A 16,277-nucleotide genomic window follows, 5' to 3' on the forward strand; every position below is an offset into this window, starting at 1 on the left:
AGATTGAGGGAGCTGGGGTTGCTTAGTCTGGAGAAGAGGAGACTCAGGGGTGACCTTATTGCTCTCTACAACTACCTGAAGGGGGGTTGTAGACAGGCAGAGGTTGGTCTCTTCTCCCAGGCAACCAGTACCAGAACAAGAGGACACAGTCTCAGGCTGCGTCAGGGGAGGTTTAGGCTGGAGGTTAGGAGGAAGTTTTACACAGAGAGAGTGATTGCCCATTGGAATGGGCTGCCTGAGGAGGTGGTGGGGTCGCCGACGCTGGGGGTGTTCAGGGCGAGGCTTGACAGGATGCTTGGTTGTATGGTTTAGTTGATTAGGTGGTGTCGGATGATAGGTTGGACACGATGATCTCGAAGGTCTCTTCCAACCTGGTTAATTCTATTCTATTCTATTCTATTCTATTCTATTCTATTCTATTCTATTCTATTCTAAATCTGCTGGTTTGATATTGACACTGCAGGTTCCTCCTAAAAATCAAGGTGTTGCTGCAGGAAATTGACAGATTGGGTATGGAAATCCTGTGCTTTGATTCTGAACTCTACTGGATTGTGGGGGAAAACTTGATTTCTGCTCGTTTTTTGACAATTTAGGCCAGAAATCTGCTTGGTTTATGTTGAAATAGGTGTCTTCCAATGACAATCAAGAAGATTCATCTGGAAATGGACAGATTGAGTCTGGATGTCCTGTGCTTTGATTCTGAACTCCAATGAACCTACTTCAAAAAGGAGCTCTTGAAGGCACAGGAACTGGCGGTCCCCATATGCCGAAAGATGAGCCGGTGGGGAAGGCGACCGGCCTGGATGAGCAAGCAGCTCCTGGAGGAATTAAGGGACAAAAAGAGGCTGTATCACCTTTGGAAGGAGGGGAAGGCTTCTCGAGGTATGTTCAAGGAAGTGGTTAGATTATGTAGGAATAAAATTAGAGAGGCAAAGGCCCAGCTGGAACTGAAACTGGCCACCTCTGTGAAAGACAATAAAAAGCAATTTTACAAATATATCAACGCTAAAAAGAAGGGCAAGAAGAACCTGCACTCCTTACTGGAGCTGGAGGGGAACATGGTGACCAAAGATGAGGAAAAGGCTGAGGTCCTGAACGCCTTCTTTGCCTCGATGTTTAACAGCAAGGTAGGAGTCCAGGATGAGTGGCCTCCTGAGCTGGGTAATAGGGTCGGGGAGCAGTGTAATGCCCCAGAAATCCATGAGGAATTAGTTCGGGACCTGCTGAGCCACTTGGACACCCACAAGTCCATGGGACCGGAAGGGATCCATCCTCGGGTGCTGAGAGAGCTGGCAGATGAGCTGGCCAAGCCGCTCTCCATCATTTTCCTCCAGTCCTGGCTCACTGGAGAGGTGCCACATGACTGGAAACTGGCCAGTGTGGTCCCCAGCCACAAGAAGGGACGGATGGAGGAACCTGGAAACTCCAGGCCAGTCAGCCTGACCTCAGTGCCAGGGAAAGTGATGGAACAGATTATCCTGGAGGCAATAACTGCGCACCTGAAGGATGGCCAAAGGCTCAGGTCCAGCCAACATAGATTTAGGAAGGGCAGGTCCTGCCTCACCAACTTGATCTCCTTCTATGATCAGGTGACCCATCTGGTGGATGTGGGGAGGCCTGTGGATGTAGTCTACCTGGATTTCAACAAGGCCTTTGACACCGTCCCCCAAAGTAAACTGCTGGCTAAGCTGTCAGCTCATGGCTTGGACCACAACACTCTGTGCTGGATTAGGAACTGGCTGGAGGGCTGAGCCCAGAGAGTGGTGGTGAATGGTGCCACATCTGGCTGGCGGCCAGTCACCAGTGGCGTCCCCCAGGGATCAGTGCTGGGCCCCATCCTCTTCAACATCTTCATTGACGATATGGATGTGGGGGTTGAGTCAGTCATCAGCAAGTTTGCAGATGACACCAAGTTGGGAACGGATGTTAGTCAGTTAGAAGGTAGAAAGGCTCTGCAGAGGGACCTCGACCGACTGGACAGATGGGCAGAGGCTAATGGGATGGCATTTAACAAGTCCAAGTGCCAGGTGCTGCACTTTGGCCACGGCAACCCCATGCAGAGCTACAGGCTGGGGTCAGAGTGGCTGGAGAGTTGCCAAACAGAGAGGGACCTGGGGGTGCTGATTGACACCCGCCTAAACATGAGCCAGCAGTGTGCCCAGGTGGCCAAGAGGGCCAATGGCATCTTGGCCTGTATTAGGAATAGTGTGGCCAGCAGGAGCAGGGAGGTCATTCTGCCCCTGTACTCTGCATTGGTTAGGCCACACCTTGAGTACTGTGTCCAGTTCTGGGCCCCTCAGTTTAAGAAGGACATCGAGACACTTGAACGTGCCCAGAGAAGGGCAACAAGGCTGGTGAGAGGCCTTGAGCACAAGCCCTATGAGGAGAGGCTGAGGGAGCTGGGATTGTTTAGCCTGGAGAAGAGAAGTCTCAGGGGTGACCTCATTGCCCTCTACAACTACCTGAAAGGTGGTTGTAGACAGGAAGGGGTTGGTCTCTTCTCCCAGGCAACCAGCACCAGAATAAGGGGACACAGTCGCAAGCTGTGCCAGGGGAGGTTTAGACTCGAGGTGAGGAAAAAGTTCTTCACTGAGCGAGTCATTCGTCATTGGAATGTGCTGCCCAGGGAGGTGGTGGAGTCGCCGTCCCTGGAGGTGTTCAAGGGGAGACTGGACGTGGCACTTGGTGCCATGGTCTAGTTGTGGGGTCTGTTGGGACAGGTTAGACTTGATGATCCTTGTGGTGTCTTCCAACCTTAGTTATACTGTGATACTGTGATACTGTGAATTCTGGGGGAAAACTTGGTTTCTGATCATTTTCTGAAAATTTAGGCCAGAAATCTGCTTGTTTTATGTTGAAATAGGTGTCTACCCATGAAAAATGACAAGTTTCAGCTGGTAATCAACAGATTGAGTCTGGAAATCCTGTGCTTTGATTCTGAACTCTACTGGATTGTGGGGGAAAAGTTTTTTTCTGCTCGTTTTTTGACAATTTAGGCCAGAAATCTGCTTGTTTTATGTTGAAATAGGTGTCTTCCCATGATAATCAACAAGTTTCAGCTGGAAATCAAGAGATTCAGTCTGGAAATCCTGTGCTTTGATTCTGAATTCTTCTGGATTGTGGGGGAAAACTTGTTTTCTGCTCATTTTTTGACAATTTAGGCCAGAAATCTACCTGTTTTATCTTGAAATAGGTGACGTCCCATGATAATCTAAATGTTTCAGCTGGAAATCAAGAGATTAAATCTGGAAATCCTGTGTTTTGATTCTGAACTCTAAAGGATTGTGGGGGAAAACTTGGTTTCTGCTAGATTTTTGAAAATTTTGGCCAGAAATCTGCTTGGTTTATGTTGAAATAGGTGTCTTCCCATGATAATCAACAAGTTTCAGCTGCAAATCAACAGATTGAGTCTGGAAATCCTGTGCTTTGATTCTGAACTCTACTAGATTGTGGTGGAAAACTTTGTTTCTGCTCGTTTTTTGACAATTTAGGCCAGAAATCTGCTTGTTTTATGTTGAAATAGGTGTCTTCCCTTGTAAAATGACAAGTTTCAACTGGAAATCGACAGATTGAGTCTGGAAATCCTGTGATTTGATTCTGAACTCTACAGGATTGTGGGGGAGAACTTGGTTTCTGCTCGTTTTCTGACAATTTAGGCCAGAAATCTGCTGCTTTTATGTTGAAATAGGTGTCTTCCCATGAAAAACGACAAGTTTCAGCTGGAAATGGACATTTTCAGTCTGGAAATCCTGTGCTTTGATTCTGAACTCTACAGGATTGTGGTGGAAAACTTGGTTTCAGCAGGTCATGTGAGGATTTAGATAAGAAATCTGCTGCTTTGATTTTGACACTGCAGGTTCCTCCTAAAAATCAAGGTGTTGCTGCAGGAAATTAACAGATTAGGTCTGGAAATCTCTTGCTTTGATTCTGAACTCTACTGGATTGTGGGGGAAATCTTAGTTTCTGCTTGTTTTTCAACAATTTAGGCCAGAAATCTGCTTGTATTAGGTTGCAATAGGTGTCTACCCATGAAAAACGACTAGTTTCAATTGGAAATTGACAGATTGAGTCTGAAAATCCTGCGATTTGATTCTGAAATCTACTGGATTGTGGGGGAAAACTTGGTTTCTTCTCGTTTTTTGACAATTTATGCCAGAAATCTGCTTGTATTAGGTTGATATAGGTGTCTTCCCATGAAAAATGACTAGTTTCAGCTGGAAATGAACAGATTGAGTCTGGAAATCCTGTCCTTTGATTCTGAACTGGACTGGATAGTGGGGGAAAACTTGGTTTCTGCTCGGTTTTTGACAATTTAGGCATGAAATCTTCTTCTTTTATGTTGAAATAGGTGCCTTCTTATGATAACCAAGAAGTTTCAGCTGGAAATGGACAGATTGAGTCTGGAAGTCCTGTGCTTTGATTCTGAACTCTACTGGATTATGAGGGAAAACTTGGTTACTGCACGTTTTTTGAAAATTTAGGCCAGAAATCTGCTTCTTTTCATGTTGAAATAGGTGCCTTCTTTTGATAATCAACAAGTTTCTTCTTGAAATCGACAGATTGAGTCTGGAAGTCCTGTGCTTTGAGTCTGAACCCTGCTGGATTGTGGGGGAAAAATTGGTTTCTGCTCGTATTTTGAGAATTTAGGCCAGAAATCTGCTTCTTTTATTTTGAAATAGATGTCTTCTCATGATAATCAACAGGTTTCAGCTGGAAAGCAACCTATTGAGTCTGGAAATCCTGTGCTTTGATTCTGAACTCTACTGGATTGTGGGGGAAAACTTGGTTTCTGCAGGTTATGTGAGGATTTCGATAAGAAATCTGCTGGTTTGATGAGGACACTGCAGATTCCTCATAAAAATCAGGGTGTTGCTTCAGGAAACCGACAGATTGAGTCTGGAAATCTTGTGCTTTGATTCTGAACTCTACTGGATTGTGGGGGAAACCTTGGTTTACGCTCGTTTTTTGACATTTTAGGCCAGAAATCTGCTTGTTTTATGTTGAAATAGATGTGTTCCCATGGTAATCAACAAGTTTCAGCTGGAAATCAACAGATTGAGTCTGGAAATCCTGTGCTTTGATTCTGAACTCTACTGGATTGTGGTGGAAAACTTGCTGTCTGCTGGTTATGTGAGGATTTAGATAAGACATCTGCTGGTTTTATGTTGACACTGCAGGTTCCTCATAAAAATCAGGGTGTTGCTTCAGGAAATCAGCAGATTGAGTCTGGAAATCCTGTGTTTAATTCTGAACTCTGCTGGACTGTTGTGGAAAACTTGGTTTCTGCTTACTATGTGGCTATTTAGGCCAGAAGTCTGCTTGTTTATTATTGTTACTGGTGGTTCCCCTGAACATCAGCAAGTTTCAGATGGAAATCGACTGATTTTGTCAGGAAGTCTTGTGCTTTGATTCTGAAGTCTTATGGCTTTTGGAGGAATATTTGGTTTCTGCTGGTTATATGACTTTTTAGGCAAGAAATCTGCTTGTTTCTTGTTGAAAATGCTGGTTTCCCCTGAAAATCAACATGTTTCAGCTGGAAATCGGCAGATGACTCTGGAAATCTTGTGCTTTGATTCTGAACTCTACTGGATTGTGGGGGAAAACTTGGTTTCTGCTCGTTTTTTGACAATTTAGGCCAGAAATCTGCTAGTTTCATGTTGAAATAAGTGTGTTCCCATGATAATCAACACGTTTCAGCAGGAAATGGACAGATTGAGTCTGGAAATCCAGTGCTTTGATTCTAAACTCTACTGGATTGTGGTGGAAACCTTGGTTCTTGCTCGTTTTTTTGATAATTTAGGCCAGAAATCTGCTTGGTTTATGTTGAAATAGGTGTCTTCCCATGATTATCAACAAGCTTCAGCTGAAAATCAACCGATTGAATCTGGAAATCCTGTGCTTTGATTCTGAACTCTACTGGATTTTGGTGGAATACTTGGTTTCTGCTCGTTTTTTGAAAATTTAGGCCAGAAATCTGCTTGTTTAATGTTTAAATAGGTGTCTTCCCATGAAAAACGGCAAGTTTCATCTGGAAATGGACAGATTGAGTCTGGAAATCCTGTGCTTTGATTCCGAACTCTACAGGATTTTGAGGGAAAACTTGGTTTCTGCTCGTTTTTTGATAATTTCGGCATCGAGTCCATCATCAGTAAATTTGCTGATGACACCAAGCTGGGGGCAGGAGTTGATCTGCTGGAGGGTAGAGAGGCTCTGCAGAGGGACCTCGACAGGCTGGGCAGATGGGCAGAGTCCAACGGCATGAGATTTAACACATCCAAGTGCTGGGTTCTGCACATTGGCCACAACAACCCCAGGCAGAGCTACAGGCTGGGGTCAGAGTGGCTGGAGAGCAGTCAGGTGGAAAGGGACCTGGGGGTGCTGGTCGATGGTAGACTGAACATGAGCCTGCAGTGCGCCCAGGCAGCCAGGAGGGCCAGTGGCATCCTGGCCTGCATCAGGAACAGTGTGGCCAGCAGGAGCAGGGAGGTCATTCTGCCCCTGGACACTGCACTGGTTAGGCCGCACCTTGAGTACTGTGTCCAGTTCTGGGCCCCTCAGTTTAGGAAGGATGTTGACTTGCTGAAGCGTGTCTGGAAATGGGCAACAAGGTTGGTGAGGGGCTTGGAGCACAAGCCCTATGAGGAGAGATTGAGGGAGCTGGGGTTGCTTAGTCTGGAGAGGAGGAGATTCAGGGGTGACCTTATTGCTCTCTACAACTACCTGAAGGGGGGTTGGAGTGAGGCGGAGGTTGGTCTCTTCTCCCAGGCAACCAGCACCAGAACAAGAGGACACAGTCTCAGGCTGCATCAGGGGAGGTTTAGGCTGGAGGTTAGGAGGAAGTTTTACACAGAGAGAGTGATTGCCCACTGGAATGGGCTGCCTGAGGAGGTGGTGGGGTCGCCGTCGCTGGGGGTGTTCAGGGCGAGGCTTGACAGGATGCTTGGTTGTATGGTTTAGTTGATTGGGTAGTGTTGGATGATAGGTTGGACACGATGATCTCGAAGGTCTCTTCCAACCTGATTAATTCTATTCTATTCTATTCTATGACTACTATCCCTTACTAGTTATGCAGTTAGGAAATGATGATGTTGCAACCAGAACTCCCAGGGCTATTAAAAATGACTTCAGGGCCCTGGGAGATCTGGGTGAGGGGTCAGGTGCACAAATAATTTTTTCATCAATACCCTTAGTTGCAGGAGGGAATACCATAAGGAACAGGACAGCAGCCATAGTCAACAAGTGGCTTAGAGGCTGGTGCAGCCAAAAGAATTTAGGGTTTTTTGATCTTGGAGAACTTTCTACTGCACCAGGTCAGCTGGCAACAGATGGAGCACATCTGTCCCGGAGGAGGGGAAAGGTCACAGTATATGAGAATGGCCTGTCCCCCAAAGGTAAAAAGATTCTGGGAAGGGAATTGGCAGCTCTCATCAACAGGGCTTTAAACTAGTTTTGAAGGGGGAAGGGGCTGAAACTAGTCCCCTCAGGCAAGAGTCTGGGGGCAATAAGCTAGTGTCAGAGGTGAAACCAGCAGCAGTACATGTACGCTAATGCACGAAGCGTGGGTAACAAATAAGAGGAGATGGAAGCCTTGTTGCAGCAGGAAAGTTATGATGTAGTTGCCATCAAAGAGATGTGGTGGGATGACTCACATGACTGGAGCGCTGCAATTGACAGCTACAGGCTCTTCAGGAGAGACAGGCAAGGAAGAATGGGTGGAGGGGTGGCCCTGTACATCAGGGATGCACTAGATGCCATTGAGCTCTGGAGATCAGGGACAATCAGGTTGAATGCTTGTGGGCAAGAATTAGAGGGAAGACCAGCAGGGCAGACATCCTGGTTGGAGTATGTTATAGACCACCCAACCAGGAGGAAGATGTTGATGAAGCATTCTATAGGCAGCTTAAGGCTGTCTCAAGGTCTCCGGACCTTGTCCTCATATGCGACTTCAACCTGCCTGACATCTGCTGGGATCTCAACACAGCAGAGAGGAGACAGTCTAGGAGGTTCTTAGAGTACATGGAGGCCAGCTTCTTATCCCAGGTGCTGAGTGAGCCTACCAGGGGTAAGGCTATGCTAGACCTCCTCTTCACCAGCAGGGAAGGGCTGGTGGGTGATGTGGTGGTCGGAGGCTGTTTAGGGGCCAGCGACCACGAGATAATTGAATTTTCAGTATTTGGTCAAGTTAAAAGGGGCAGCAAGAAGACCTCCACTCTGGACTTCCGGAGGGCGGACTTCAGGTTGCTCAAGGAACTAACTCAGAAGGTTCCTTGGGAGACAGCCCTTAGAAACAAAGGGGTCCAGGAGAGCTGGGACTACTTCAAGGAGGAACTCTTGAAGGCACAGGATCAGGCTGTGCCAATGCGCCGGAAGAGGAGCTGCCGGGGCAGACGGCCAGCCTGGATGGGTGATGAGCTTCTAAAAGAACTAAGGGAAAAAAAGAGGGTGTATCATCTTTGGAAGAAAGGTGAGGCAACCCATGAAAAGTTTAAGGATGTTGCTAGGTCTTGTAGGAAGAAAATTAGGGAGGCAAAAGCACATTTGGAGCTTAGACTGGTCTCTGCTGTGAAGGACAACAAAAAGTCCTCCTATAAATACATTCATAGCAAGAAGAAGGGCAGGGACAACCTCCACTCCTTGGTGGACACGGAGGGGAATGTTGTAACAAAGGATGAGGAGTAGGCAGAGTTACTTAACACCTTCTTTGCCTCAAATTTTTCTAGCAGGACAGAATGTCTTCCAGACAGCTGGCCTGCAGAGCTGGCAGAAGGAGTTAGGGAGCAGCATAGTCTTCCTCTGTTCCAGAATGGGGTAGTTGGTGATCTGCTTAGCCATTTGGATCCCCACAAGTCCATGGGACCAGATGGGATCCATCCCAGGGTGCTGAGAGAGCTGGCAGATGTGCTGGCCAAGCCGCTCTCCATCATTTTTCAGCAGTCCTGGCTCACTGGAGACATCCCAGACGACTGGAAGCTGGCCAACGTGGTGCCCATCCACAAGAAGGGCCGGTTGGATGAGCCAGGGAATTATACACCTGTCAGCCTGACCTCAGTGCCAGGCAAGATTATGGAACAGGTCATCTTGAGTGCAGTCACAGAGGATGGCCAAGGGAACAGACCCAGCCACCATGGATTTAGGAAGGGCAGGTCCTGCCTGACCAACCTGATCTCCTTCTATGATCAGGTGACCCATCTGGTGGATGTGGGGCAGGCTGTGGATGTAGTCTACCTGGACCTCAGCAAGGTCTTTGACACCGTCCCCCATAGCAAACACCTGGCCAAGCTGTCAGCCCATGGCTTGGATGGGAGCACACTGTGATGGGTTAGGGACTGGCTGGAGGGCTGAGCCCAGAAGAGTGGTGGTGAATGGTGCCACATCCAGCTGGTGGCCAGTCAGTAGTGGTGTGCCTCAAGGATCAGTGCTGGGCCCCATGCTCTTTAACATCTTTATTGATGATCTGGATGAGGGCATTGAGTCCATCATCAGTAAATTTGCTGATGACACCAAGCTGGGGGCAGGAGTTGATCTGCTGGAGGGTAGAGAGGCTCTGCAGAGGGACCTCGACAGGCTGGACAGATGGGCAGAGTCCAAGGGCAGGAGATTGAACACATCCAAGTTCTGGGTTCTGCACATTGGCCACAGCAACCCCATGCAGAGCTACAGGCTGGGGTCAGAGTGGCTGAGAGCAGCCATGCGGAGAGGGACCTAGGGGTGCTGGTCGATGGTAGGCTGAACATGAGCCTGCAGTGTGCCCAGGCAGCCAGGAGGGCCAATGGCATCCTGGCCTGCATCAGGAACAGTGTGGCCAGCAGGAGCAGGGAGGTCATTCTGCCCCTGTACTCTGCATTGGTTAGGCCGCACCTTGCGTACTGTGTCCAGTTCTGGGCCCCTCAGTTTAAGAAGGACATCGAGACACTTGAACGTGCCCAGAGAAGGGCAACAAGGCTGGTGAGAGGCCTTGAGCACAAGCCCTATGATGAGATGCTGAGGGAGCTGGGATTGTTTAGCCTGGAGAAGAGAAGTCTCAGGGGTGACCTCATTGCCCTCTACAACTACCTGAAAGGTAATTGTAGTCAGGAAGGGGTTGGTCTCTTCTCCCAGGCAACCATCACCAGAACAAGCAGACACAGTCTCAAGCTGCGCCAGGGGAGGTTTGGACTCGAGGTGAGGAGAAAGTTCTTCACTGAGCGAGTCGTTCGTCATTGGGATGGGCTGCCCAGGGAGGTGGTGGAGTCACCATCCCTGGAGGTATTCAAGAGGAGATTGGACGTGGCACTTGGTGCCATGGTCTAGTCGTGAGGTCTGTCGAGAGAGGTTGGACTTAATGATCCTTGGGGTCTCTTCCAACCTTAGTTATACTGTGATACTGTGATACTGTGATACTGTGAACTCTACTGCATTGTGGTGGTAAAGTCAGTTTCTGTGGTTTATATGATGATTTAGGCAAGAAATCTGCTTCTCTGAGGTTGAACTCTGCTGGTTTACCCTGAAAATCAAGAAGATTCAGCCAGAAATCACCAGACTGAGTCTGGAAATCTTGTGCTTCGATTCTGAACGCTACTGGATTGTGGTGTTAAAGCAGGTTTCCGTGGTTTATGTGGTGATTCATGCAAAAAATCTGCTTGTCTGAGGTTGCACTCTCCTGATTTCCCATGAAAATCAACAAGTTTCTCAAGGATGTTGACAGATTGCCCCTCAAAATCTTGTGCTTTGGTTCTGAACGCTACTGGATTGTGGTGGAAAGGGCTACTGCTGTTTATGTGACGATTTACGCAAGAAATCTGCTTCTCTGAGGTGAACTCTGCTGGTTAACCCTGAAAATCTAGGCGTTGCAGCAGGAAATCGACAGATTGAGTCTGTAAATCTTGTGCTTTGATTCTGAACTCTACAGGTTTCTAGTGGAATATTTGGTTTCTGCTGGTTATGTGAAAATTTAGGCAGGAAATCTGCTTCTCTGAGGTTGGACTCTGCTGGTTTCCAATGAAAACCAACAAGTTTCAGCAGGAAATCGACAGATTGAGTCTGGAAATCTTGTGCTTTGATTCTGAACTCTACTGGATTGTGGTGGAAAAGGTTTCTGCTGTTTATGTGCCGATTTATGCAAGAAATCGACTTATGGGAGGATGGACTCTGCTGGTTTCCCAAGAAAATCAACAAGTTGCAGCCTGAAGGAGTTTGGGCTGTTCAGTCTGGAGAGGAGAAGGCTCCGAGGTGACCTAATTGCGGCCTTCTAGTATCTGAAGGGGGCTCCAAGAAGGCTGGGGAGGGACTTCTCAGGATCTCAGGTAGTGATAGGACTAGGGGGAATGGAATGAAGCTGGAGGTGTGAAGATTTGGGCTTGATGTGAAGAGGAAGTTCTTCACCATGAGAGTGGTGAAGCCCTGGAACGGGTTGTCCAGGGAGGTGGTTGGGGCCCCATCCCTGGAGGTGTTTAATCCCAGGCTGGATGAGGCTCTGGCCATCCTGATCTGGTGTGGGGTGTCCCTGCCCATGGCAGGGGGGTTGGAACTAGATGATCCTTGTGGTCCCTTCCAACCCTGACTGATACTATGATACTATGATATCCTGGGCCAAGCTTAGAGAGAGGTCCCAGTAACTTCTTTGGTGCTGCAGGGGGGTCGTGGCAGCATTTGCCATCCGCGGAGCGCTTAAGAGGAGCAGCAGATCTGAGCGGCTGCCCGAAAAGCGATTGTGGTCCCTAAATACCCGAGCCAGGCTCCAGCAGTTCCTTGACAAAGGTGAAAGCGTTTTTCTCATTAGCAAATGAAATGCTGCTAATTTCTTCCCTTTCTCTCATCTGCATGGCCAACAAACAGCTGGGTGGAGGTTGGGCACGGGCTGCTGAACGTTCGCTGTAATCACTCAAGGCTAATTTAGCAGAAGCTTAGCCTGCCCAAGTCCTGCAGCCTGTGTTCCAGGTCTTCTCCTAGCCCGGAGGAAGGTTTGCAAGGAAATGATTCCGTGGCCCAGAATTACACTTGCAAAGTTTCCCTTCCATCACCCGAGTTCCTCGAGAAGTTTGCTCTTTCCTCTGCTCTCCTCTGAGAAAAAGGGCTCAAATAATAGTAATGAAAAGCTAATTTTCGTTGGGAAAGAGCAATTCCTCTGGGCTGTGCCTCTTGCTTTGCTCAGAACCCTCCACTTGGAACATTATTTAATGCCATAAATGGAGAGCTGCGATCGAGGGAGGGAGAAATTGGCCTCGGAGGTGAAACTCTGGAGATGCAAATACTCTGAATGAGAGTGGGTAGGAGGAAAGAGAAACACCAAAGGTGAAGCCTCCATGACTCCACATTTTTCTAAGGAGTTCACAGAGCCAGCAGCTGATTTCAGGAAGGATATTTTTCATTGTGAGAACAGTCTGGGAAATAAATTGCCTGAAGTCACCGCCACAAACACTTAAAACAACATGTCCTGCAAGAGAACTTGGTCACAAAGCCCTCAGCTTAACGTTTGGATGAAGAGTGAACAGATTCAGCCTAAAACTGGGACACTTTTCAAGGCATTCTACAAGACAAATGCAGGGATTAGCTCCCTCCCCTCCCCCCCCCCCCCCCCCCCCCCCCCGCCAGCTCTGAGATGATGCAGGGCAGAAAGTGAACATTTCACTGAGAAATGGAGCCCCCAACACTACACTTCAGAGGCAGCTCTGTGCCAGGGGCCTGCCTCCTCTGCAGCTGATTGCCTGGAAATGAGGGTGCTAAGCAAAATGTACTTACGAGAAGGCAAAGGCCACCAAGGCTCCACTGACCACAATGAAATCCAGGAAGGTCACGGAAGTAGGAGCCAGGGTGGAGTAACAGCCCCAAGTCAATCATCTGTGGAGGAAGCACATGGAAAGAGAAGAGTCTGAATGAAACAAGCAGCAAACAGACACTATTGAGGTACAGAGGAGTGGCCTTGACCAAACTTCACAAAGCTTGTCTTCAGGGCTTCACAGCAGCAGGGCAACACCTGGCTGCTCACTCATGCTGCTCATCTTCTCTTCTCCAGGCTGAGCTCCCTCAGTCTATCCTCACATCAGAGGTGCCCCAGCCCCTGAATCATCTTTCTGTCCTCCTCTGGATTTACTTCAACAGTTCTGTGTCATAGAATCATAGAATTCAGAATAGAATAGAATAGAATAGAATAGAATAGAATAGAATAGAATAGAATAGAATTAACCAGGTTGGAGGAGACCTCAGAGATCATCAAGTCCAACCTAGCACCCAACACCATCTGGTCAACTAAACCATGGCACCAAGTGCCTCATCCAGGCACAGAGTGACTCCACCACCTCCCTGGGCAGCACATTCCCATGGCCAATCTCTCTTGCTGGGAAGATCTTTCTCCTCAACTCCAGCCTAAACCTCCCCTGGCACAGCTTGAGACTGTGTCCTCTTGTTCTGGTGCTGCTTGCCTGGGAGAAGAAACCAACCCCCACCTGGCTACAACCTCCCTTCAGGGAGTTGTAGACAGCAAAAAGGTCTTCCCTGAGCTTCCTCTTCTTTGTTAGGGTTGGAAGGGACCTGAAGTATCAGCCAGTTCCAGCCCCCCTGCCATGGGCAGGGACACCTCACACCACAGCAGGCTGCTCACAGCCACATCCAGCCTGGCTACAAAAACCTCCAGGGATGAGGCTTCCACCACCTCCCTGGGCAACCTGTCCTTCTTATCCTCTTTACACAGCCACAGCTATTAAAGATATCTCTATTTTCCTCCATAAAATGTGAGACTGCAGACACCAGGAGAGCTGCTGGAGAAAGGCACTGCTGTGTACTGGCCACTCCCAAGGTGGAGCTTTCCATCCCCACCACCTTTCCTGCACCCCAGGGAGCTCTGTCATGTTCCACTCTTGTCCTCTAGATTCCCAGAGTGAAAAATCTGAAAGGGGAGGTGAACCTGGAAGAATTCTTACCTTGATCACCATCTCAAAGGTAAAGACTCCTGTGAAAATGTAATCCAAGTACTTCAGAGCCTGAATGGGAAAGAGAAAGAGAAAGGTATGTTAGGAGTGAGAGCAAAAACCACCCTGGATCAATCTGCAGGTCAGCCCAGAGTGGGAAGTGTGCTCTGCTTCTGGCCTGATGCTGCACTGGGGAAATGTCATCTGCAGGGAGCCTTTCAAGCAGGGTCTGCACAGACTGGAATCACAGAACCACAGGCTGGGTTGGGTTGGAAGGGATCTTACAGATCATCTAAGAGCAACCCCCCTGCACTCAGCAGTGACATCTGCAACCAGAGCAGGTTGCTCAGGGCCTAAAACAACCTCACCTGGAATGGTTCCAGGGATGGGGCAGCTCCACCTCTCTGGGCAACCTGGGCAGGGTCTCAGCATCCTCAGAGTCAAACATTTTTTCCTTCTCTCCAGTCTGAGTCTCCCTCTTTTAGTTTCAAGCCATCACCCCTTGGCCTGTCCCCACAGGCCCTGCTTAGAGGTGTGGTGGTAAATAACATCACTTGTTCAAGCAGGGGGTGAATTCTGGAACTTTTTGGTGTAGTCCCCAGCTTTCTTCTTGTCCCCTGTAAGTCCTGAAAGGCCACCAGAAGGTCTCCCTGGAGCCTTCTCTACTCCAGGCTGAGCAACTCTCAGCCTGGCCTCACAGCAGAGGGCTTCCAGCCCTCCCAGTATTGCTGTGACCTCCTCTGGCCCTGCTCCACTACCTCCCTGTCTGTGCTGAGGACTCCAGAGCTGCCCCAGCACTGCAGGGGGAGGTCTCAGCAGAGCACAGTGAGGGGCAGAATCCCCTCCCTCCATCTGCTGCCCACACTGCTGGGGACCAGCCTAGGACACAAATCATCAGATTTAAACAGCCACATTTTCCATTCCCTGCCAGGCTGCCTCATCCCTGCCCATGGGTTGCTTCAGTGCACCTCCATCTACAGCAGCTTTAATAAGGCAAACTGGATATTTCCAATCAAAATATTTTAATATCCTTTCCTAAAGAGCTTATTTGGCAGCATCTCTGCAGCAGCCTGGGCTGCTCTTCCCTTCTGCTCTAGCTGCTGATAGTATGATTAAAGACCTTGGGAGGGTGAGAGAGTGATAAAATCCTCTTTGTAACACTGATCCCACAGTTATTAAGGATGAAGAAGAGAGATTGCTCATGTCTGCTTCAGCTCCTTACTGATAAAGGGATTCGTGGAACCTCCTCTGGAAAAAGGCAGCACTGGCCAGATTCAGACAGAGAAGACCAGGCCAGGCCATTCCTGCTCTCACCTGCTCTGCTGGTTTGTGCTCTGGGGCAATTCAGATCCTGGAGCTATTTAAGAAGTGGATGAACAGACTCCTCAGTACACATCCTGCTCAATGCACAGAACCACAGAATGAGAGGGATTGGAAGGGACCTCTGGAGATCACCTAGTCCAAGTCTCCTGCCAGAGCAGGGTCACCCAGAGTAGGCTGCACAGGGTAGCATCCAGGTGGGCTTTGAAGGACTCCAGAGATGGAGACACCACCACCTCTCTGGGTAGCCTGTTCCAGTGTCTCCCCACCCTTTCTCTGAGGTATGTCTTCCTCATCTCCACTCTCCATCTTCCTCCTTCCAGCCTATTCAAGTGTCTCCCCATCCTCACTCTCAAGAATGTCTTCCTCATCTCCACTCTCCATCTTCCCTCTTCCAGCTCAAAGCCATTGTCCCTCATCCTGTCACTTCCAGCCCTTGTCAGAAGTCCCTCCCCAGCTCTCCTGGAGCCCCTTCGGGTACTGGAAGGCTGCTCTGGGGTCTCCCTGCAGCCTTCTCTTGTCCAGGCTGAAGAGCCCCACCTCTCCCATCCTGTCCCTGCAGGGGAGGTTCTGCAGCCCTTTGATCAACTTCCTGGCCCCGGCGTGGACATGCCCTGCACATAACTGCTGGGAAGAGCACAACAACCTGATTCAGGCCGTGGTGGTTGGTACTCACATCATTCCTTGGTGACTCAGCTTGGACAGGGTCTTCTGCAGCCAGGGCAATGCTGCTAAGGGCTATCACGATGAGGATGACCATCTCGAAGTAGCGCAGGTTGACAATGTAGTGGAAGAGATGCCAGATCCTGCAGGCAAGGCAAGCAGAGAGGAGGGCTGCAGCAGCTGCTGCTGCCAGTGCAGGGGGATGAAAGTGGGCAGGAGGACCATGCTTATGACAATAGAACAGAACAGAACAGAACAGAACAGAATAGAATAGAATAGAATAGAGTTAACCAGGTTGGAAAAGACCTCAGAGATCATCAAGTCCAACCTATCACCCAACACCATCTGATCAACTAAACCATGGCATCAAGTGCCTCATCTAGGCTCTTCACACAGAATCACCAAGGTTGG

The 16,277-nt window shown here is 48.9% G+C and overlaps 1 long non-coding RNA gene across 1 annotated transcript; it reads right to left on the reverse strand.

The window, feature by feature from the left end:
• Positions 1–12,774: 12,774 nt before the first annotated feature.
• Positions 12,775–15,925, reverse strand: LOC128898428 (uncharacterized). The gene is made up of 3 exons (XR_008462832.1): positions 15,880–15,925; positions 13,896–13,955; positions 12,775–12,816 (listed from the first exon to the last, which is right to left on the reverse strand). It is a non-coding gene; the product is annotated as an uncharacterized LOC128898428 (long non-coding RNA).
• Between the last annotated feature and the right edge of the window lie 352 nt (positions 15,926–16,277).

The sequence above is a fragment of the Dryobates pubescens genome, chromosome 23 (genome assembly GCF_014839835.1).
Source record: "Dryobates pubescens isolate bDryPub1 chromosome 23, bDryPub1.pri, whole genome shotgun sequence".
NCBI lineage: Eukaryota > Metazoa > Chordata > Aves > Piciformes > Picidae > Dryobates > Dryobates pubescens.